Genomic DNA, 26,225 nt, shown 5'->3' with positions numbered 1-26,225 from the left:
TTTTCTGTTGTCAGCAGGTGGCGCGCTATGATTAAAGTAGAATAATGACCTTCAGATGTGTTCAGGCCAAGACTCTTTTCGAACATGTGAAGTTTGGGGAAGATCGGACATCTTATGCCTGAGTTACAACAACTTCTATTCCCATGGCGAGACATCGAACTTTGTCACGGCGCCATGGCCACACCCTTCAATGAAACCTCAAGATGTTCACAATTTAACATCGCAAAGGCCTTTAGATTAGACTGACCAAAAAAAAAATTATAAAATGTCATAAAATATCTAGGAGTAGTTTGTTACGGCGTAAAACATGTCACTTCCTGTTGCCAGCAGGTGGCGCTATAGCGATATCTGAATATTGGCATGTAGATATATTCAGGTCAGGAGTCTTCTCAAACATGTGAAGTTTGGGGCAGATTGGACATTGTATGTCTGAGTTATAGCAACTTCCTTTCTCATGGCGAAACATCGAAATTTGTAAGGCCTCCACAGACACGCCCTTAAACGAAACCTCAAGATCTTCGCAATTTAACACTCGCAAAGGCCTTTAGATTACACTGACAAAGTTTGGTGTTGAAACGAATAAATCTCTAGGAGGAGTTCGTTAAAGTACAACCCCTGAAAATGGCAAAAACGACACAAATATTCCAGAGAAAAATCAAAATAACTGACTTCCTGTTGGGATTCGAATTTCGTACCAAGAGACTTTTTTGTAGGTATTGGTGTGTTACATGTGTGTACCGATTTTTGTACATGTACGTGAAACGTAGCTCCGTTGAAAATGTATAGGTGGCGCTATCGAGGCATTTTGCCACACCCTATGGAATATTGGCCTTCAGATGTGTTCAGGCCAGGACTCTTATCGAACATGTGAAGTTTGGGCAAGATCGGACAATTTATGCCTGAGTTACAATAACTTTTATTCCCATGGCGAGACATCGAACTTTGTGACGGCACCATGGACACGCCCTTTAACGAAAACTCAAGATCTTCACAATTTAACATCGCACAGGCCTTTAGAATAGAGTGACTGAAAAAAAAAAAAAAAAATTATGTCATAAAATTTCTCGGGGTACTTTGTTACAGTGTAAAATATGTCACTTCCTGTTGCCAGTAGGTGGCGCTATGACTATAACTGAATATGGGCATATCAATCTGTTCAGGTCAGGAGTCTTATCAAACATGTGAAGTTTGTGGCAGATTGGACATTGTATGTCTGAGTTATAGCAACTTCATTTTCCATGGCGAATCATCGAAATTCGTCAGGCCGCCACGGACACGCCCTGCAACGAAAACTCAAGATCTTCGCAATTTAACATCGCAAAGGCCTTCAGATTAGGCATACCAAATTTGGTGTTGATCTGAATAAATCTCTAGGAGGAGTTCGTTAAAATACAAGGCATGCAAATGACAAAAAAATGATGCAAAATTTGTTCATAAAATTAAAAATAACCGACTTCCTGTGTGGTTTCGGATATTGCTCCAATAGTCTTTTTTGTAGGTACTGATGCTTTACATATGTGTGCCAATTTTCGTGCATGTACGTGAAACACAGCTCGAGGGCTGTTTGATTTTTTTACGGTAGGTGGCGCTGTCGAGCCATTTTGCCACACCCTCTTCTGAAACCTATATCAGACGTAAATTTTTTCACCAGGTCTGACGCGTGTGCAAAGTTTCAGGACTTTTCGAGCATGTTTAGGCCCTCAAAAATGCGATTCATTTTGGAGAAGAAGAAGAAGAAGAATAATAATAATAATAATAATTAAAGCTGCAAGCAGCGATGAACGGGCCCTCGCACCCGGGCTCACCGCCAGCGGGTGGCTTTTATAAAACAGCAAACGGCGAGATATATGGGTTTAATGTGGTAAATATAAGAGAAATATGTCAATGTCATTTATATGTGCCAATCTTCCTGCTGCCAGCTGGTGGCGCTATGACTATAACTGGATTTTGTCATGTAGATTTCTTCAGTCCAGCACTTTTATCAAGCATATGAAATTTAGTGCAGACTGAACATGGAATGTTTGAGTTAGTATAAAGCATGTTGTGTCCTATTGCCAACAGGTGGCGCTATGATTATAACTGAACATTGGCCTTTAGATATCTTCAGGCCATGACTCTTTTCAAAAATTTGAAGTTTGGTGCAGATTGGACATTGCATGTTTAAGTTAGTGTAAAACACAAGCCATTTTCTGTTGTCAGCAGGTGGCGCTATGATTATAGTGGAATAATGACCTTCAGATGTGTTCAGGCCAAGACTCTTTTCGAACATGTGAAGTTTGGGGAAGATCGGACATCTTATGCCTGAGTTACAACAACTTCTATTCCCATGGCGAGACATCAAACTTTGTCACGGCGCCATGGGCACACCCTTTAATGAAAACCCAAGATGTTAACAATTTAACATCGCAAAGGCCTTTAGATTAGACTGACCAAAAAAAAATTATAAAATGTCATAAAATTTCTAGGAGTAGTTTGTTACAGCGTAAAACTATGTCACTTCCTGTTGCCAGCAGGTGGCGCTATAGCGATATCTGAATATTGGCAAGTAGATATATTCAGGTCAGGAGCCTTCTCAAACATGTGAAGTTTGGGGCAGATTGGACATTGTATGTCTGAGTTTATAGCAACTTCCTTTCTCATGGCGAAACATCGAAATTTGTAAGGCCGCCACAGACACGCCTTAAAAACGAAACCTCAAGATCTTCGCAACATAACATCGCAAAGGCCTTTAGATTACACTGACAAAGTTTGGTGTTGATCTGAATAAATCTCTAGGAGGAGTTCGTTAAACTACAACCCCCTGAAAATGGCAAAAACGACACAAATTCTGCAGAGAAAATTCAAAATAACTGACTTCCTGTGGGGATTCGGATCTCGTACCAAGAGACTTTTTTGAAGGTATTGGTGTGTTAAATGTGTGTATCGATTTTTGTACATGTACGTGAAACGTAGCTCGAGGCGCACTCCGTTGAATATGTATAGGTGGCGCTATCGAGGCATGTTGCCACACCCAATGGAATATTGGCCTTCAGATGTGTTCAGGCCAGGACTCTTATCAAACATGTGAAGTTTGGGGCAAGATCGGACATTTTATGCCTGAGTTACAATAACTTTTATTCCCATGGCGAGACATCGAACTTTGTGACGGCGCCATGGACACGCCCTTTAACGAAAACTCAAGATCTTCACAATTTAACATCGCACAGGCCTTTAGAATAGAGTGACTGAAAAAAAAAGAATTATGTCATAAAATTTCTCGGGGTAGTTTGGTTACAGCGTAAAATATGAGCATATCAATTATGTTCAGCGTCAGGGAGTCTTATGGCAAACATCGTGAAGAAGTTATGATGGCAGATGTGTGGGAGAATGCTGGGTAATCAGAACAGGATAGTTCAACAGCATGCAGCTTTTGCTGTGTTATATCACCATTAGACCGATGGAAGACAGGAGAGGATGGAGAGAGAATAGTGTGAACAGAACAAACAGATCAAAGAGAAAGAACACACCAAATTGCCAATTATCCAAGAGGGGCTGCCTGAAATTAATTATTCAAAAATCAAACACATTTAAAGAGACGTCATGCATTATTCAAAACAAACAAACTGAATGTCATGTGTAGGGATCTGACTTTTCTGAGGGCATGAATTATAGATGGTTTTTGTCCATAAGTAACCTTTAGTACGCATGAAATATTAATGCACTATATTCACATTACACGAGCAGCAGGAGGATTGAGAGTTTCTCATGCAAGCTTCTCTCTCCTCGATTGACACAGACCAAAAAAAACAACCCAAGAGATGAACTGCAGAAAGAAACCACCAGCACCCAAAGATGGTTTGACATCTTGAAACCAGAAGTCTGTGGAAGTGCATGGCATAACATAAAATGTGTTTTTAACGGGTGAAAATTGACATTTGACACACAACTTGAACTGCTTTTTGCTCTTATTACTTCAAAAAAGTGGACTGTGTCAATGCTGTGGTGAGTCTATGGTTCAAAACACTAGTGGGCTGTGCAATACATACTCCATACTTCATATTTTTTTAAAAAATACAGTGAAAAACTAGGCATTTCAAACATTATTGTTACAGTACTTTTGTTTTATGACCACTGCATTTCTCATTTATTAAGTGGCATCAAGTTGATTATTACTTGAAAATGTTAATTAGTATTTTACTGAAAAATGTACATCACCCTCAGGCCATCCAAGATGTGAAGATGATTTGTTTCTTTCCTCTGCCGTGAATGGTGCTGCCCAGAATGAGAGTCCAAACAGCTCTCCAGTCTGCGTCTAAATCAGGAGAGAAATATGCAGAGTGAAAACAGTCCAAACTTTTATTTCACCAGAAATGCAACAGTTTTAAAAACATCAAATTGATAGAATTGTTTTCTTTTAGCTTTTCACTTCACAAGTCATTAATTGATGGACTGGAGTGGTGTGGATTACTTGTGGCTTATTGGTGATGTTTTTAATCAGCTGTTTGGACTCTCATTCTCTGCTGACGGCACCATTTCACTATAGAGGATTGTGTCAGCAAGGGATGTAATGCTAATTTTTCTCCAAACCTGATTGAGAAACAGACTCATCAACATCTTGGGTGGCCTGCCTCGGGTGAGTAACATTGTCAGCAAAGGTTCATTCATTTCTTGGTGTACCATTCCCAGAAATTCTCTAGCACCATCTACTTTTAATCTACGCTTTTAATTTCAAAATGGTTAGATTATGTTGCCATATAATGCTTTTTAAAGATAATATGTTTGTGTGTGCAGTAAAGCTCAAAAATCTTATTGCAAGAATGTACTGTATGATCTATTCATATCAAAAAGTGCAAACAATGTTGACTCCTACCTATACCTGTACATTAAATATAATCCACCTGTTAACATACCAACAACAATAAAGCTCTCTGCCTCAGAAGAATTGTTATGCTCTGTTTAAATCTGATCACCAACACACATCCAGAGGGGAATTGCGGTTAGCCTCTTGTGAGGTGTGGGTGGGCGTTTTGTTGTGCCTTGCAGTTTATGACATGAGTTATGTATGCATGCTGCCATCTGCATGAATATATATATACATAAATGCTGTTATATGTGTGCATGTTTGGCTCATGCTGTTCTGCTTGAATATGAATCAACAAACCATTTCTCACCATTTTCCCCAATAAACAAATCCAACAAGAAGTGATTCCTTTATTTCAAAGGCTACGGCCGCCTGAGGACCAAACCTCACTGTGCATTTTCACACGCCTCCATCGGCTGCTTCTCCTGGCTTTCCATCCTCATGAAAAATTCATTCCTCTTTCTTCCGCCCCGCTGGAGGGGTAAGAGGAGAGCGATAGAGGGAGCGACAGAGGAGGTGGAGAAATGAGCAAGTCACGAATCACATATTATTCCAGAAACGATCCGAATATTTCACCCAACCCCGCCCCATTTAAAAATGTTACAATAGCTGCTCTAAAATACAGCTGCAGAAGCTTGTAAAAAATGAGTATGACATATTCCTGAGATGTCATCAAGATTAGAGCATTTGACATATTTTCACTTGCTGAAGACATCTTTCTATATTATATATATATATATATATATAGTGTGTGTGTGTGTGTGTGTGTGTGTGTGTGTGTGTGTGTGTGTGTTGTGTTTAAATATACATGTATGTTCCTTTTTTTTTTCCTTTTTTTAATGATTTTTTATTTATTTAATTTGGTTTTATCGCTGTCAATATAAAAATATTCAGGAAAATATGTAAAAAATAAATAAATAAATGATTTCTACTATTTATTTAATCATTTCTAGTAAATAAAAATTTATAGTATTTATTTATTTTTATTTTTTGCATCAGTCTTGTCAGACTGTTGTTCTCATTAAAACTTTTTCTGCAGATCTGAGTTTTCTGGCCCAGAACCACCTTTTCTGTGATGAAAACGTGCAAAGTGGTTCCAGATGTGTGGCTTCAGCACCAGAAAAACACACAGTCCTGCCCAGGCTGTTTAGTATGCAGTAGAAATGCTCTTGTTGGGTTGTGTAGTGTTGGACAGCTTTGGCATTGGCACCAGATTTGTAGCTCGGGCCTGTAGGGGTTTAATTCCTTGCAAGGCTGAATTCAAATCCAGCTCTGTCCTTCTGCTCCTGCTCTGATACGCTCAGGTCATTAGAGAAAACAAACACCTCCCACCTTCTGAACAAACATCTGTGTAAGAGATACCAGGTTTTACTCAATAAAACAGCTGCCTCATGTGAGTATATTAGTACTTTTGTGAACCAACTCACAGTTTTGTTCCTCAGACATCCTTACAACATGTCCTTATCAGACATGACAAGGTTTGAATTTAGACAGTGTAATGTCTTTAAGTTAGCTTTAAATTAGCTTTTCTGAGCAGATTGTAGCTACATGTATGTTTCCTTCCAAATTGTGCAATTAATTGCCAAATTTTTGAATATTGTAAAAACAATTTGCGAATAAAGTATACACCCCATGCATATCCGTACATATATTTTTCTTCTCTGAGCAAATTATTCAGTCACATGACTCGTTGAGATAAAGTCACATTACTTTTCTGATGTTTATCTAGGAAATAATTCAGTGTTTCCTCTTTGTCGTTTATGCCCTTAAATGTTTCCATTCAGCATGTTTAATTCTAAATCTCAAAATCTTCATGAAAACATAACCATGCTGTTGAATAATCCAATTATTTACATATTATGTAAAATAATAATAATAATTAAAGCTGCAAGCAGCGATGAACGGGCCCTCGCACCCGGGCTCACCACCACCGGTTGGCTTTTGTAAAACAGCGAACGGCGAGAAATATGCGTTTAATGTGGTAAATATAAGAGGAATATTCCAAAGTCATTTATATGTGCCAATCCTTCCTGCTGCCAGCTGGTGGCGCTATGATTATAACTGGATTTTGTCATGTAGATTTCTTCAGTCCAGCACTTTTATCAAGCATATGAAATTTAGTGCAGATTGAACATAGAATGTTTGAGTTAGTATAAAGCTTGTTGTGGCCTATTGCCAACAGGTGGCGCCATGATTATAACTAAACATTGGCCTTTAGATATCTTCAGGCCATGACTCTTATCAAATATTTGAAGTTTGGTGCAGATTGGACATTGCATGTTTAAGTTAGTGTAAAACAAGCAATTTTTCTGTTGTCAGCAGGTGGCGCTATGATTATAGTGGAATAATGACCTTCAGATGTGTTCAGGCCAAGACTCTTTTCGAACATGTGAAGTTTGGGAAGATCGGACATCTTATGCCTGAGTTACAACAACTTCATTCCCATGGCGAGACATCCAACCTTGTCACGGCGCCATGGCCACACCCTTTAATGAAACCTCAAGATGTTCACAATTTAACATCGCAAAGGCCTTTAGATTAGACTGACCAAAAAAAAATTATAAAATGTCATAAAATTTCTATGAGTAGTTTGTTACGGCGTAAAACATGTCACTTCCTGTTGCCAGCAGGTGGCGCTATAGCGATATCTGAATATTGGCATGTAGATATATTCAGGTCAGGAGTCTTCTCAAACATGTGAAGTTTGGGGCAGATTGGATATTGTATGTTTGAGTTATAGCAACTTCCTTTCTCATGGCGAAACATCGAAATTTGTAAGGCCGCCACAGACACGCCCTTAAACGAAACCTCAAGATCTTCGCAATTTAACATCGCAAAGGCCTTTAGATTACACTGACAAAGTTTGGTGTTGATCTGAATAAATCTCTAGGAGGAGTTCGTTAAAGTACAACCCCCTGAAAATGGAAAAAACGACACAAATTTTGCAGAGAAAATTCAAAATAACTGACTTCCTGTTGGGATTCGAATTTCGTACTAAGAGACTTTTTTGTAGGTATTGGTGGTGTTTACATGTGTGTACCGATTTTTTGTACATGTACGTGAAACGTAGCTCGAGGCGCACTCCGTTGAAAATGTATAGGTGGCGCTATCGAGGCATTTTGTCACACCCAATGGAATATTGGCCTTCAGATGTGTTCAGGCCAGGACTCTTATCGAACATGTGAAGTTTTTTGGCAAGATCGGACATTTTATGCCTGAGTTACAATAACTTTTATTCCCATGGCGAGACATCGAACTTTGTGACGGCGCCATGGACACGCCCTTTAACGAAAAACTCAAGATCTTCACAATTTAACATCGCACAGGCCTTTAGAATAGAGTGACTGAAAAAAAAAAAATTTATGTCATAAAAATTTCTCGGGGTAGTTTGTTACAGTGTAAAATATGTCACTTCCTGTTGCCAGTAGGTGGCGCTATGACTATAATTGAATATGGGAATATCAATCTGTTCAGGTCAGGAGTCTTATCAAACATGTGAAGTTTGTGGCAGATTGGACATTGTATGTCTGAGTTATAGCAACTTAATTTTTCCATGGCGAATCATCGAAATTCGTCAGGCCGCCACGGACACGCCCTTCAACGAAAACTCAAGATCTTCGCAATTTAACATCGCAAAGGCCTTTAGATTAGGCATACCAAATTTGGTGTTGATCTGAATAAATCTCTAGGAGGAGTTCGTTAAAATACAAGGCATGCAAATGACAAAAATGATGCAAAATTTGCTCATAAAATTAAAAAATAACCGACTTCCTGTTGGGTTTCGGATATTGCTCCAAGAGTCTTTTTTGTAGGTACTGATGCTTTACATATGTGTGCCAATTTTCGTGCATGTAAGTGAAACACAGCTCGAGGGCTGTTGATTTTTTTACGAGCCATTTTGCCACACCCTCTTCTGAAACCTATATCAGACGTAAATTTTCACCAGGTCTGACGCGTGTGCAAAGTTTCAGGACTTTTCGAGCATGTTTAGGCCCTCAAAAATGCGATTCATTTTGGAGAAGAAGAAGAAAGAAGAAGAAGAAGAAGAACAATAGGTCCTCAATAATATTAAAGCTGCAAGCAGCGATGAACGGGCCCTCGCACCCGGGGCCTCACCGCCAGCGGGTGGCTTTAGTAAAACAGCGAACAGCGAGAAATATGCGTTTAATGTGGTAAATATAAGAGAAAATATGTCAAAGTCATTTATATGTGCCAATCTTCCTGCTGCCAGCTGGTGGCGCTATGACTATCACTCGATTTTGTCATGTAGATTTCTTCAGTCCAGCACTTTTATCAAGCATATGAAATTTAGTGCAGATTGAACATGGTATGTTTGAGTTAGTATAAAGCATGAGGTGTCCTATTGCCAACAGGTGGCGCTATGAATATAACTGAATATTGGCCTTTAGATATCTTCAGGCCATGACTCTTTCCAAATATTTGAAGTTTGGTTCAGATTGGACATTGCATGTTTAAGTTAGTGTAAAACAAGGCATTTCTTGTTGCCAGCAGGTGGCGCTATGATTATAGTGGAATATTGACCTTCAGATGTGTTCAGGCCAAGACTCTTTTCGAACATGTGAAGTTTGGGGAATATCGGACGTCTTATGCCTGAGTTACAACAACTTCTATTCCCATGGCGAGACATCGAACTTTATCACGGCGCCATGGGCACAGCCTTTAATGAAAACTCAAGATGTTCACAATTTAACAACGCAAAGGCCTTTAGATTAGACTGACCAAAAAAAAATCATATTATAAAGTGTCATAAAAATTTCTAGGAGTAGTTCGTTACAGCGAAAAAACATGTCACTTCCTGTTGCCAGCAGGTGGCGCTATAACGATAACTGAATATGGGCATGTAGATATGTTCAGGTCAGGAGTCTTATCAAACATGTGAAGTTTGTGGCAGATTGGACATTGTATGTCTGAGTTATAGCAACTTCCTTTCTCATGGCGAAACATCGAAATTTGTAGGGCCGCCACGGACAAGCCCTTCAACGAAACCTCAAGATCTTCGCAATTTAACATCACAAAGGCCTTTAGATTACACTGACAAAGTTTGGTGTTGATCTGAATAAATCTCTAGGAGGAGTTTGTTAAAGTACAAGCCCTGAAAATCGCAAAAACGACACAAATTTTGCAGAGAAAATTCAAAATAACCGACCTCCTGTTGGGATTCGAATTTCGTACCAAGAGACTTTTTTGTAGGTATTGGTGTTGTTACATGTGTGTACCGATTTTTGTACATGTACGTGAAACGTAGCTCGAGACACACTCCGTTGAAAATGTATAGGTGGCGCTATCGAGGCATTTTGCCACACCCAATGGAATATTGGCAATCAGATGTGTTCAGGGCAGGACTCTTATCAAACATGAGAAGTTTGGGCAAGATCGGACATTTTATGCCTGAGTTACAACAACTTTTATTCCCATGGCGAGACATCAAACTTTGTCACGTCGCCATGGACACACCCTTTAACGAAAACTCAAGATCTTCACAATTTAACATCACACAGGCCTTTAGATTAGACTGACTGAAAAAACTATCTGTTGCCATTCAATTTCTTGGAGTAGTTCGTCACAGCGTAAAATATGGCACTTCCTGTTGCCAATAGGTGGCGCTATGACTATAACTGAATATGGGCATGTCGATCTGTTCAGGTCAGGAGTATTATCAAACATGTGAAGTTTGGGGCAGATTGGACATTGTATGTCGGAGTTATAGCAACTTCCTTTTTCATGGCGAATCATCAAAATTCGTCAGGCCGCCATGGACACGCCCTTCAACGAAAACTCAAGATCTTCGCAATTTAACATAGCAAAGGCCTTTAGATTAGGCATACCAAGTTTGGTGTTGATTTGAATAAATCTCTAGGAGGAGTTCGTTAAAGTAGAACGCATGGAAATGGCAAAAAATACACAAAATTTGCTCATAAAATTAAAAATAACGACTTCCTGTTGGGTTTCGGATTTTGCTCCAAGAGTCTTTTTTGTAGGTATTGGGGCTTTACATATGTGTACCGATTTTCATACATGTACATGAAACGTAGCTCGAGGCGCACATTTTTGAACGTGTATAGGTGGCGCTGTCGAGCCATTTTGCCACACCCTCTTCTGAAACCTATATCAGACGTAAATTTTCACCAGTTCTGAGGTGTGTGCAAAGTTTCATGACTTTTCGAGCATGTTTAGGCCCTCAAAAATGCGATTCATTTTGGAAAAGAATAATAATAATAATAATAATAATAATAAACACAGCAATTCCAAGAGGGTCCTCGCACCATCGGTGCTCGGGCCCTAATAATTAAAGCTGCAAGCAGCGATGAACGGGCCCTCGCACTCCCATCGTGCACACCGTGTGGCTTTTGTAAAACAGTGAACAGCGAGAAATATGCTTTTAATGTGGTAAATATAAGAGGATTATGTCAAAGTCATTTATATGTGCCAATCTTCCTGCTGCCAGCTGGTGGCGCTATGACTATAACTGGATGTTGTCATGTAGATTTCTTTAGTCCAGCACTTTTATCAAGCATATGAAATTTAGTGCAGATTGAACATGGAATGTTTGAGTTAGTATAAAGCATATTGTGTCCTATTGCCAACAGGTGGCGCTATGATTATAACTGAACATTGGCCTTTAGATATCTTCAGCCCATGACTCTTATCAAATATTTGAAGTTTGGTGCAGATTGGACATTGCATGTTTAAGTTAGTGTAAAACAAGCCATTTTCTGTTGCCAGCAGGTGGCGCTATGATTATAGTGGAATAATGACTTTCAGATGTGTTCAGGCCAAGACTCTTTTCGAACATGTGAAGTTTGGGGAAGATCGGACATCTTATGCCTGAGTTACAACAACTTCTATTCCCATGGCGAGACATCGAACTTTGTCACGGCGCCATGGCCACACCCTTTAATGAAACCTCAAGATGTTCATAATTTAACATCGCAAAGGCCTTTAGATTAGACTGACCAAAAAAAATTATAAAATGTCATAAAATTTCTAGGAGTAGTTTGTTACAGCGTAAAACATGTCACTTCCTGTTGCCAGCAGGTGGCTGTATAGCGATATCTGAATATTGGCATGTAGATATGTTCAGGTCAGGAGTCTTCTCAAACATGTGAAGTTTGGGGCAGATTGGACATTATATGTCTGAGTTATAGCAACTTCCTTTCTCATGGCGAAACATCGAAATTTGTAAGGCCGCCACAGACACGCCCTTCAACGAAACCTCAAGATCTTCGCAATTTAACATAGCAAAGGCCTTTAGATTACACTGACAAAGTTTGGTGTTGATCTGAATAAATCTCTAGGAGGAGTTCGTTAAAGTACAACCCCTGAAAATGGCAAAAACGACACAAATATTGCAGAGAAAATTCAAAATAACTGACTTCCTGTTTTGATTCGAAATTTCATACCAAGAGACTTTTTTGTAGGTATTGGTGTGTTACATGTGTGTACCGATTTTTGTACATGTACGTGAAACGTAGCTCGAGGCGCACTCCATTGAAAATGTATAGGTTGCGCTATCGAGGCATTTTGCCACACCCAATAGAATATTGGCCTTCAGATGTGTTAAGGCCAGGACTCTTAACAAACATGTGAAGTTTGGGCAAGATCAGACATTTTATGCCTGAGTTACAATAACTTTTATTCCCATGGCGAGACATTTAACTTTGTCACAGCGCCATGGACATGACCTTTAACGAAAACTCAAGATCTTCTCAATTTAACATTGCACAGGCCTTTTTGAATAGAGTGACTGAAAAAAAAAAAATTGATGTCATAAAATTTCTCGGGGTAGTTTGTTACAGCTTAAAATATGTCACTTCCTGTTGCCAGTAGGTGGCGCTATGACTATAACTGAATATGGGCATATCAATCTGTTCAGGTCAGGAGTCTTATCAATCATGTGAAGTTTGTGGCAGATTGGACATTGTATGTCTGAGTTATAGCAACTTCATTTTTCATGGCGAATCATCGAAATTCGTCAGGCCGCCACGGCCACGCCCTTCAACGAAAACTCAAGATCTTCGCAATTTAACATCGCAAAGGCCTTTAGATTAGGCATACCAAATTTGGTGTTGATCTGAATAAATCTCTAGGAGGAGTTCGTTAAAAATACAAGGCATGCAAATGACAAAAATTATGCAAAATTTGCTCATAAAATTAAAAATAACCGACTTCCTGTTGGGTTTCGGATATTGCTCCAAGAGTCTTTTTTGTAGGTACTGATGCTTTACATATGTGTGCCAATTTTCGTGCATGTACGTGAAACACAGCTCGAGGGCTGTTGATTTTTTTACGATAGGTGGCGCTGTCGAGCCATTTTGCCACACCCTCTTCTGAAACCTATATCAGACGTAAATTTTCACCAGGTCTGACGTGTGTGCAAAGTTTCAGGACTTTTCGAGCATGTTTAGGCCCTCAAAAATGCGATTCATTTTGGAGAAGAAGAAGAAGAAGAATAATAATAAATATAGCTGCAAGCAGCGATGGCGGGCCCGAGCCGTAAGCGCCAACGCCACCTCGGTGGCATCAGTAAAACTGTGCCCAGTGGGCACATACACAGTAACCCTCTAGCACAGGGGTGTCGAACTCTGTTCAGGTGTGTTTGATTAGGGTTGGAGTTAAACTTTGTTGGACAGTCGATTGCCAGGAACAGGATTTTGGATTTAAGGGTTACAGCTATAAAAGGGTTAATCTGAACCATCAAGAGACACACATGCATAACAATACATAAAAGTTTGGTAACACTTTCAATAAGGTTTCAGGTATTATCATTAACTATATTAATTAACATGAATAGTAATTGTATAGCATTTATTAATGTTAGTCTTTGTCTATCCTGTCTTACACCCACATAACACACAGATAAACACACAAAGAGAACAATACATAAAAATATATCTTCATTTTGAAGTGGCCAATTTCAGCGAAAACGTTAATTAGTCAAAGGATTCTATTTATGGATGTGTTACTAGTCCTTTGTCAAGCATATAATATGTACATGGAACCGTTACAAAAGTGTTAAGTTTTGTTATTTTTCATGTGATACCTCTAAATTTTTTATTATTTTAATTTTTTTTAATTAAAAATTGTATGTTGAATTACATAGTCATGGAAAATTGTGCAAATGTGTCTTGCAAACTGCTAATGACAGGTTAGGCTGAAATGTTTTATAGTGTGATGGTATGTTCACAAGTGTGGCATTTGCACTGTAATATCATAGGAAAAGATGTCATACTAGATGACAACGTTTTTTAAGAAGCATGTTAAATAATTAAATACGAGTTAAGTTATTTTTATTCATTTCTGATTATTTTTAGTGTTCTTAAATGCAATAATTACATTAATTAAATGACATTATGATAGATAGAAAATTAACAAGGTTCACCAGAAGGGAGGGGATTCTAAGAGAATGATGCAGAAAGTAAATAGAAGCAAAATTATGTTTTTAAAAAGAAAAGCTATGTACTGTGGTAAAAAAAAAAAAAAATCATTGACATCTTAATGAATATAGTTTGAATACCAGAGAGTTTGCCTAAGAGACTGAGTTTTGTGGATGGATTTTTTTAAAATGTTGATATTGTTTGTATGGAAATTAGACTCCTTTTCCTTTGACATTTTCAAAATGAAAAAGAAATATTTGAATAACTATCATTTCTGTGTTTTAGTGTGATATAATGTTCTGTGGTGTAATTTAACTAAAAAAATGTGTTAATGTAGATAATGGTGAATTTAATAGGTACTTTTAGGTTTTAAAATAAATTGTACTTGCAATACTATTGAATATATTCAAAATATGTTTGCAATTTAGCATTTTCATTATGTTGGTATGTGTTAAAGTTTGGTGTGAACTGCTTTAATTTTTTTAGTAGAAGCATGCATTTATGCAGAGCTTGAATGCACTAACAATCTACATTTAAACAAAAAGATAGTGAAGTTGTGTATTTTTAAGCTTGTATTTGATAGAGTTGTAGAAATGTAGTGATTACTTAAGAGGCAAAATGAAAATCAATGAAAAGGCAGATGTTTTGTGAATAGAAAATTTGTTTATTTTTTCAGGAAAAAGTAACAAGTTGAACAAGAGATGTGAAACTTTTTCATGTTAGTTAGTTAAACATTTTTTTGTGGGAGTTTGAAAACGACAAAAATGCCAGAGGAAACGCTGGAAGTAGGCAAAAAGTCTTTGTTTTCCTTGTGTAGTGAGGTGTAGCCCATCTTGCTTGTATAGGTGATGGAGTATTTTTCCACTTTTGAGGAATGGTTTTGTTGTGTTCAGAAAAATTATGTTTGTTGTTTGTTCAGTCCAGTAGCGAAGCAAGCTGTTGAAGTCTTTGACGGTGTTCTTAGTTGTAGAGTTATCTGTTGGACGTGGTAAGACAGCACTGATTCCAAAGTAAAGGATGTGAGGATTAGTGAGGGAGATTCTTGTTATGAGAGTTTTCATGCGTTGGACGACTACTGATGCAGGTGCTCCACTTGCAATGTCATTTGTTCCGATGTGAATGATCACAATGCTGTTGTTGTGTACTGTCTTAAAGTGGTTGATGTGTTGCATTGCAGATCTTAGAAGGGTTGTTCCTGGGTGCACCCAGGATTGTGCATTTGGCATGTAGTCTTTAATAGCTCGACATATTGAGTCTGTGATGAAGCAGATGTGCAGTCCTGTAAAACAAAAGGATAAATAAGTAGAATTATAATTTGAGTGTAATTCAAGTAGGAAAGAATTCAAAATAGGAAGTATGGTTTCATGGTATGCTATTAAATATTAAAGCATGTGTTTGTTACATACCTTGGGGTATGGTAAATGTTCTTTTGGAGATAGTAGTAGCTAGATTTGTGTTGGATGTGTGTCCTATAGAGACAAAAATAGATTGTTACATTTTTTGAAAACAGTATATAATGTTACAGAGGTTATTAAATCTGGAGTCGATATGTGCCATTACCTTGTAGATCCATAGATGCAATTTGTTTGGAACTGATGTATGGGCAGGAGAGTTTAAACCAGTAGTTCAGTGGTGAGGAATGTAGCATTTTACATATAGATGTAGTGGGGATTATAAAGGAAAGATTCAAATTAAAAAAAATATGATGAACATTGGCAGTGTTCAGCACTTTAACAATTTAAAAATTTCAAATTAACAAGATAACAAAACAACATTACTTTTTGAAAAGTTAGATTAAAGGTAGGTACATGACACACATGAAACTTTGATGGTGGCTTATGACTCAGCCAAGGTCTGACACATTTAGCTAAACAATAGAGTGTTGATTGTTGGCCAAAGACATCCTGACTTTGAGAGTGGGGGTATAGCAAGTGTAAATTGAAAGGGTAAGAGTAGCTTTTAACCTCTTAAGACCTGAGAAAATAAAGTTTTAGGAAAAAAATAGTTTTTTCCCTTGTCTTTACATTGTTAAGAGCAATATAAATAATGTAAAAAACAAAAAGTAAAAAAATATATTTCATTTATATGTCATGCTATGTCTTCAGTTGGGGACTCAATTTCTTTAAGAAAATGAAAAAAACATGGATGAATATCCATAAGCAAAAATAATGGATTTTTTTAAATCAACAATACATTTTTATTTTTCAAGATTTGTTTTTTACTAAGCTTTGTATAAATATGATTCAACGATGTTGATTTATGACACACAATTTAAAAATTTGACAGATTTAAATGATAATTACAAAATATTATCATATGTCTTTAAGAGTGTCAATAAATTAATTTCAGACATATTTAAAGACAAATGAGAGGGAGTGGTCATGGTGAAACATTCAATAATTTGGTATCTCTATAAAGTTCTGAATGTGCTCTGTACAGGACATCCAGACTTAAAATTGTGGCGTGTATAGTCTCAGAGAAATTCACTGAAATAATGTCTTCATATGAGGCTGTAGGGTCTTAAAAGGGTAATGCTTAGAATCAGAGAAAACAAATATTGTATTATAAGGATGTGTGTTTCAGAAATGTTAATGTTATCATGAGAGTGGAACAGATATGTTTTTAGATAAGTATTAATGTTTTTCATGTTTTGTATGGTTTTAGAGATAATCATTATTGTATTTAGAGTCAGAAATAAAATAAATATTAGCATTTTTATGTGTGTAGTTTGTGATAGTTGATATTGTTGTATTAGTTACAGTTGTGTTAAATAAGAGTACTGGATAGTAAAAATCTAAATGTTAACTTATAAATGTATTTTGGTTATTAAAGGATTTTAGAGCAGCAAACATATTGACATGTAACATATAAATAGTTTTATTTTAACATGTTGTTGTTATACTTTAGATTAGTGAGATTGTAGTGCAGTAAAAAATGACAATTTGTAAGACAATTTTTTGATGATTTTGCAGAAAGAATTTAAAAGAAAATCACTGAAATTGTAAACACTGAAACTGTTAATATATATATAATATATATATATTTAATTATATTAATTTAACATTAAAAAAATAACAATTAAGAAAATATAACATTTAAAAAGCAAAACAAATTGTTAAGTTACAAAGTGTATTAATATATTCTGGAAACATTGTTAACATTGGTATGTATCAAGTTTGGAGAGGGAAACAAGGAAACATAATTTGCATTATGCATATTTTTATTTGAATAAAAAAAACATAAAATAAGTAACAAGCTAGTAGTTTTCTTTTGTGAAGAGATTTTGTTGTAAAGGTATTTTTTATTTTAAGGAGTTTTGAACAGATGAACAGGTGTAAGGTTATTATGTGATGAAAGCATGATGTGAAGGGCAGAGAGAAGGTTGAAGGTGTTGTATTCTGTTTAGACAAAATATTTTATCAGTTTTATGAGAATAACTGTGTTCATGGTTTAAGTTTAAAGGCATAGTGTTATAAATATTGATTAAACAAGAATATATTTTAAGTAATGTGTTTTAAGGTGATATGATGTGTGTGAAATAAAAGGGGTGTGTGTCCTTGTGAGTAGGGTTGTGTTACAGGTATGTATATTTAGTAGAATGTCATTGGCTCATAGTTGTCTGTCAATAGGTCTGGATTAAGCTGTGTTTTGCTGTTAGTTACACAACACACTAATTTAAAATATAATCAATTCTCATGTCTTCTGTGTAGTTGTAATTCATATGTGGATGTGTATATTTTGTTGTGAGGCATTTTTAATTGACTTAATTTTGTGGTGTTTTTGTAGGAATAATGGCTTTCAGTAGCCCTACTAAAATACCACGTGTTGAGGGAGAAGAATTTTTGAGAATCAGAGAGAAGTTCTGTTTATTAGCAGTAAGTATTAGGTGTGTTTGTAATGTTATGTGATGTGCAGTGGAAGTGTATTTATTGTTTTTTGTGTTTTGTGTAGTATGCGGTTTTGGATGAGACTGTGTGCAAAGGAGATTTGCAGAAGGATTTGACAGAGCTAGGAGTGAAGGTCATGAGGAAAGTATCTGCAATGGATGCAGAAAGAAAATATCTGCGTAAGAAGTTGGCAGACACAGTCTGCAGGTTGAAGAATACAGAAAAGGAGCTGGAAGTGGCAAGGGCTTCCCTGGATTTTCAGGGAGATGGTGTGTACAAAGATTAAAAAAAATGTTTTCATGATGCTATGCATTCTATTAGCCGTTTAATGTTGCAATGTGTAATGATGCAAAGTATAGGTTGTTTGTAATATGTATTAAAGTTTGTAACAATTTGTTTTAATTCACAGATATTTTGGAAGATGGCAGAGAAGATGGGAGTGAAATTGAAAGTTTGGATATTGTGGAAGAAGATAATGTAGATGAATAAAGGCGACATCAGCATTAATGCAATTTTCTGTGTATAGTTTGTTGTTTAATGCAGAAGTTAAGTGTGTAAAGTAAATAGTGCAGAAAAAAAACAATGAAAAAATAAATATATTTGTAAGTTTTGAGATGTATATGTGTTTTATGGTTTTTGATACTGATAGTATGTAGAATATGTTAATCTATCTAATGATGTATAAGTGTAAAAATGGAAAGGAGGGGAAAATGTGATTATAGAAAGGGTAGAAAATATAAGATTTTGTCTGATTTTATATAAAAAAAAGTGTAATAGGTTGTATGTGATATAAAGGTAATGTTATTTAGATTGTTTCAAAAAACCTTAAACATTTGGCAAAATTAATAAAAAATATACAGTTTTTACTATTAATTTACCAAAAAAAAAAAAAAACCTGAAACAAAACAAAAATCAGTTGTATATATACACATAAAAAACATAAAAAATATTTAATTAAATTATAATATACACACATACAAATATATACATATATAATATAATAGAATTTCACAGAATGCAAAGTAATTGTGAGGTTATAAAGTTATGGTGAGAAATGAGAAACAGTAAATGTTGTATAACATTCATATACATTGTCTGATTTTGATAAAACTTTAGTGGTATGTTTATTGTATGGTGTTGATTGCATAGGATTGAGTATGAGGAGTTAAAGTTATATTGTTTCCAACTGGCAGCAGGAAATGTTATTTTTTATTTATTTTTTATTTTAATTTTTTGTTAATGAACAGTTTATTTATAAAGTTTTTTAGACAAGTGCAAAGGTAAAGAATACAATTTATTCTCAAAATTAATCTAATAATTAATCAACATATGTATAAACATATAGTTATTTATTTATTTATTCTGTTAATTAACAAATCAAATATACAAATAAAATATATATTATAAAAATAGAGGTTAGTGTATAAAGACAACTTATACTGTAAACTGAAATGTAATAATACAATACATTGTATTATTGCAATACAATGCAGTTGCAGTAAGATTTAATTGCAGTAAGATTTATGTAATTGATTTGTATGAGGTATGTAAATAGTTTTATATGTTAATATATTGTAAGATATAAATAAATGTTTTTTAAATATGGATTTTGAGAAAAATGCTATTTTATGCATATTAGTTTGTTTTAAAAGTTATAAAATAAAATGAAGAGAAAAGGAAAATGACAAAGTTATAGTATTCAAGCAGAGGTGTGAAATCATGTGACATCATTGGTCTGACACAGACAGAAGTAAACAAAAGAATGTTGATTGGGTTGGCAGACATTCTGTCTCCGTGAGGAGAGGGGAAATGGGGAAGTGTGTGTGTGTGTGTGTGGGGGGGGGGTTGTTTAGTGTTTTAAATAAGGTTAAAGTAATAACCTATTTTTTGTGTAAAAAATATAGGGTCGGGATATGGTTCCAGTGCACAGAATTGTATTGATGTTAATATAGTTTACTAGTCAGTAGAGGCAGTTAGTAGAGGTTGATGTGTTCTATACTGATTTTTATTGAAGGTTTCAATGTTATTTCAACAGTGAATAAAGTTTTGTGTTGGAGGAAATTTTAAATAGTTTTTACCTATAGGTTTAAATAGCTGTTTGTTGTTTTTATATATAGTTAGCTGTACTCATTTAGATTAGTTTGCAGTTTATTTGATTTGCTGTGTTTGTGCAATGTTACTATTTTTTATATTTTTGTTGGTTTGAGAAATGTGGTTTCTGGAGGGGGTGTTTGGCTAAATAATTAAGGGTGTTTCCCAATGTAAGCAATTTTTTGAACTTCTTTATTTGATTTGCTGTGAGAGTCAATGGGCAGGGTTTAGGGCGGTGATTGTATTTAGTGAGGTAATGCAGTGGAGGTGTGGTTATTGAAACTACAGTGTATTGGTTGGAATATTAACAACTGTATGTAAAAAGTGGAATTGTAAATTCTTGTTACTTGCAGCAATTGCAGAGGTAAGAGCTGATGTGTTTTTTTATCTGTTTATACTATTGAACTTAGGCAATATATTATGATGCTATATGTTATCATTGGATGTAGGATATATGGTATGGAAAATTCGGTTATAAAGGTATTACAGTTGTAGACTTGTATTCGTACTGTGTTTTCCATAGCTGTGTAGATATTTAATTTAGAAAGATTGATTTTGATGGAAGTAAGATGTTGAATATAATTATTGAATGATCTATTTTTGTGTAATTTAATAGTTTGATGAAGGGATGTGGTTGTTAAAAGTCTTGTGTTGTTTGATAAGATTGGTGAGTTTAAAAGCATGTCACAGCCAAAAAGTTACAGCCAAAAAAAGAAAAAAAAGAAATGAAAAATAAATAACCATGTCAGCTGTGTTTTGTAGAATATTTTATATTTGTTTTAAGAGAATAATGCATGTGTCATAGGAACAACAGTTGTTGAATATTTTGTGGTAATATACACTTAAATAAATTTACTATGACTACTATGACTATTTTTTTGTTGTATGATCTTTAACTGTAAATGTATTGGATGTATAGTTTCTACTTTGTAATGGTCAGTAGTAGATGCTGTCTTATGTGTTTTAAATGGAAAACATTTTGTTTGAAGTTGGTTAGTATGAAGTTTGATTACAGTACTTGTAATATTTTGTGGTTAACACTGAAATGCTGAGCAGAGTTTGTTGTTATGTTGTCAGTGAGTTCAAGAATGAAGGAGACAGTTTATACTATGTTTAATGCTAACTAATGAACATTTTTCAATATACAGAACTGTGCAAAGGTTTGTGTTTGGTAATATGCATAAAATGTTTCTACAAGAATTCTCTAAAGTCAGTAATGTTTAATTTTTTGGCCTGAAATACAGTAAAGAATTAATATTGTGTAATATGGTTACAATTGTAATTTCCCATTTTGCTACTTTTATATTGTAATATATTTTACTATATAATGCAGTCATATCTGCTTGTGCACAACATAACTTTTATTTCATTTTTCTTGCTAATTGAGAGTTAAATATATACTGAGAATTATACAATGTTTTTTAGGTAATATAATCTATCTATTGAGTTCAACTAAAAATGAAAGTCTAGAATGAAGATCATTATTTTTGTTTAATTATTCTAAAAATTGTATTTTGTTTGTAAGTTTTCTATTTTTTTGTGCATGCACATAATTATATTTAGAATATATTGATTCTAATATATTGTGTAATGTAAGTTGTGTTATAGTAATGTTGATTGGTTCTATATGGATTATTGTTGAAGGTTTAATGTTGTTTTTAATATAGTGAATACAATTTTATGTTGGAGGAAGTTTTGAACAGGTTGATATCATGGTTTAATGTGTTGTTTCAGTGAGGTAAAGCTGTGGTGTGGTTATTGAAACGGCAGTCTATTGGTTTTAATATTGATGGCTGTAATGTAAAAAGTGAAGACTGTCAAATTATATTACTTGCAGGAAAAGCAGAGGTAATAGTCATGCTTTATATGTGTTTATTATGCCACTGAATGTAGGCTATAATTTATGAGGCTATAGGTTATCATTTTTTGTAGGATATATGATATGTAAAATTTAGTTATGAAGGGTGTTACAGTGGTAGACTTGTGTTTTGCATTGTTTTTTATAATAGTATTTTTGTGAAATACATATTGTATAGATTAAAGTTGTGATGTGAAAAAGAGATGGTAAAGCAGATATGTTAATTGGTGATAGGTTAAAAATGGGACCATTAAAATTTTTGAGCTGTGTTATAAGACAAGGTAAAATGTATTTGTTGGCTGATTGTGATTTGTAGTTTTACAAAGTATGATACTTTGGTAATAATATTATAACGAATAATTTAAGTCTGAATTGTTTTTTGATGTCATGTAGTCCCAATACAATTTAATTAATCTTGAATTATTTGTTTTGGGGATTACAATACCTATTTTTATATTATTATCTTTGAACCTAATGTAGATTGTTATTTTTTGTGGGTAGTATGCTGTGGGCAGTAATTTTTAATTTTAAGTGTTATTTTATGTGTTTTGAGTCGGAGAAAAACTTGTGGGTGTTGAATTTTAAGTTATGTGCCATTTAAAAGAGAATTAATTAGTTAGTGTTTATATATATGTGGTGCAGTGTAGAGTGCCATGTGGTGCATGGTTTATGAAGAACAGAGTAACTGTGCCAGGCTCTAAGAAATAGTTGTGCTATTGTACATCCAAGCAACTGAAAGTTTATCTTATGTATACTACCATTTAAAACTTTTGAATTTGGATGAAAAAGGTTTTTATTCATTTCTTTTTTCTTCTTCTTTTTTGTAGGAAGCAATGATAATATATTAGAATGTAAATTGGCTTTTGTAATAGGCTGTTTATTAAAAAAATGTAAGTAATCTAATGTAAGTTATGAATGTGATGTCAAAGGTGAATTTTCAATAGTCATTATAGTTGTTTGTAACCATATTACTGTTTAGAATGGTACTTTAAGCATTTGTCTTTGTAGCAGAGAAGTACTAATATATTTTAAACAGTTTGGAAAAGGTTCAAACTTTTCAATGGTTGTATATAATATAAAGGAATATTTCAAATAAACACTTTTAAGGATATGAAAGCGATTGCTAGTTTTAAAAAAAAGTGTTGCACTGAAAATACTGCAATAGTGTTAGAATATGTAAAATGTATTTTTGTATGGTATTAATTTGTATTATTTAAAAAAAACTATATATATATATATATATATATATATATATATATACATATATACATATATATATATATATATATATATATATACAGTACAGACCAAAAGTTTGGAAACATTACTATTTTTAATGTTTTTGAAAGAAGTTTCTTCTCTGCTCATCAAGCCTGCATTTATTGATCAAAAATACAGAAAAAAAAAAAATTAATATTGTGATAAATTACAATTTAAAATAATTGTTTTTAAATTTATTATATTTTAAATTATCATTTATTTCTGTGATGCAAAGCTGAATTTTTAGGTTCATTATCACATGATCCTTTAGAAATCATTCTAATATAATGATTCATTATCAAAGTTGGAAACAGTTCTGCTGCTTAATATTTTTTCAGAACATGTGATACTTTTTTAAAGGATACTTTGATGAATAAAAAGTAAAAAAAAAAAAAAAAAAAAAAAGAAGAAGCTATGTTTTTAAAATATAAATATTTTGTAATAACAATATACACTACTGGTCAGTAAGCTTTGGGGTCAGTAATTTTTTTTCTTTCTTTTTTTTTTTTTAAATAAAATCAATACTTTTATTCAGCAAGGATGTGTTAAATTGATAAAAAGTGATAGGAAAGAAAATATATTATTAGAATATATATTATTAGATTTTTTTATTTTATTTTGAATAAATGCATTTCTTTTTAAATGTTTTATTCATCAAATATATTAGACAGCAGAACTGTTTCCAACACTCATAATAAATCAGAATATTAGAATGATTTCTAAATGATCATGTGATAGACTAGATGTTACATGTGACACTGAAGGCTGGAGTAATGATGCTGAAAATTCAGCTTTGCATCACAGGAATAAATTATTTTTTTGAAAGTATATTCAAATAGAAAACTATTATTTTAAGTTGTAATAATATATCACAATATTACTGTTTTTTTTTTCTGTATTTTTGATCAAATAAATGCAGGCTTGATGAGCAGAAGAGACTTCGTTCAAAAACATCAAAAATAGTAATGTTTCCAAACTTTTGACCTGTATTGTGTGTGTGTATATATATATATATATATATATTATTATATTATTATTGTTGTTTTGGAAACATTTTTGTACCAATAATCTTTTGTAACATGACAGATGTTTTCATTGGTGTTTTGAGTATTTTAGATTTTTGTTCTACTCATATTTTCTATTTGGTACGTAGTGTATATTTGTGTTCATGCCAAAATGTCAATGGTTTTTGAATATTACATTTGTTAAAATGGTAAGAATTATAGCTTTGTAGGTGAATTAGTTGTTTAGTGGATGAATTGAATAGGTTTAATAAAGGAGTATGGTTGTTGAATGATCACTATTGTTTGATAAAAGAGGTGAGTTTGCAAGCAGGTCACAGTTACAACAAATAAATAAATAAATAAATAAACATTGTTTAATATTTTGCCAAAGCTGAATTTATTTGTGGTCAAATATACATAAATACATTTTCAGTACATGACTATTTTTGTTGTATGATCCTTAACTGTATGTACTGGATGTATAGTTTCTAGTTCACAATGGTCAGTACATGATGTCTTATGTGTTTTAAATGGAAAACATTTGTTTGAAGTTGGTTAGTATGAAGTTAACTGACAGTACAGTTTAAATGTTTTGTGGTTAACATTGAAGTGTAGAGCAGAGTTTGTTGTTATTTTGTCAGTGAGTTCATGATTACATTTTATACTATATGTATAATGCTAGATACTGAAAGGTTTTTCAATATACAGAATTATGCAAAGGTTTGTGTTTGGTAAGATGATAAAAGGTTTCTGCAAGTAATCTCTTAAGCTCAGTAATGCTGGTTTAATTTGACCTGAAATACAATAATAATATTGTGTAATATGATCACTGTTGTAACTTTCCATTTTGCTTTTTATATTATAATATATTTTACAATGTAATGCAATTATATCTGCAAGTGTAAAACATAAGTTTTATTTCCTTTTACTTGAAAATTGACACTTAAATATACTGATAATTACACAATATTTTTGAGGTAATATAATTTATTGATTAAACTGTTTATTTAACTAAAAATTTTATTTTGTTTGTAAGTTTGCTATTTCTATGTGCATGTAATTGTTTATATTTAAGGCCAAAGCATACTTGTTTTTGTGTGTGTGTATACGCTAGTGAATGCGTACAGTTGAACGTGCAGCCTTTCAAAGTATACTCCATTTGATGTTGTACGCGAATCTGGGCATTCGACACATGCGCACTAGAGAGCTTCATCCATGTCCAGTTAAGTTATGGCTGATCAATATTTTTGAACTTTTATAAACCAAAGCTGAGCTAACTCATACCTTTTTGCTCAGACTGACAAGCACGCGTGGTAACAAAAATAGGGTGATGCATGTACAGTACGCTTACTCTGTACTGATGACGCAAATCACATCACACACACTGTATGCTGTTGATCGCGTATGCGTTAAAAGTGAAGTATACTTTGGCCTTTACAATGTATAAAAATTCTAATGCATGTGTAATGTTTAATATTATTGTAAGTTGTTGATGTTTTGTTGATAGTAATGAGATCTTATTTTTTTGTCTTTAGATGCCTAAGCTGAAGAGATTTAGAATGCGGCGTGAGCCATTGAACAAGAAAAGTAAGGCAGATGTTTCTAATTCTGATGCTTGTGTTTGTCCAGACGTGGTGGGCATTGTAGCAGCCAATGAGGTTAGACTGAAGTCTGCAGAGGTGACTGAGGAGTTTGTGGGAGTAGCTTGTAGTGTAGTTTCAGTTGTTAAGCACAAGATGCATAATGTGTGTACTTGGCAAAAATCTGACATTCAGGACATACGTAGTGAGGGAAATAAACTGGTCAATGACATGACTAGCTGTAAAAAAAAAACTGAGAGTTATGGAGACTGTCGATTTTCTCAGTGGTTTGGTGGCCAATATGATATTT

At 34.2% G+C, this 26,225-nt stretch overlaps 1 long non-coding RNA gene across 1 annotated transcript; it reads right to left on the bottom strand.

The window, feature by feature from the left end:
• Positions 1–14,951: 14,951 nt before the first annotated feature.
• Positions 14,952–15,802, bottom strand: LOC109081656. Its single transcript, XR_006155690.1, has 2 exons — positions 15,642–15,802; positions 14,952–15,514 (listed from the first exon to the last, which is right to left on the bottom strand). It is a non-coding gene; the product is annotated as an uncharacterized LOC109081656 (long non-coding RNA).
• Between the last annotated feature and the right edge of the window lie 10,423 nt (positions 15,803–26,225).

The sequence above is a fragment of the Cyprinus carpio genome, chromosome B10 (assembly GCF_018340385.1).
Source record: "Cyprinus carpio isolate SPL01 chromosome B10, ASM1834038v1, whole genome shotgun sequence".
NCBI classification, from domain to species: domain Eukaryota; kingdom Metazoa; phylum Chordata; class Actinopteri; order Cypriniformes; family Cyprinidae; genus Cyprinus; species Cyprinus carpio.
This window is presented reverse-complemented; position numbering and strand designations above follow the sequence as displayed.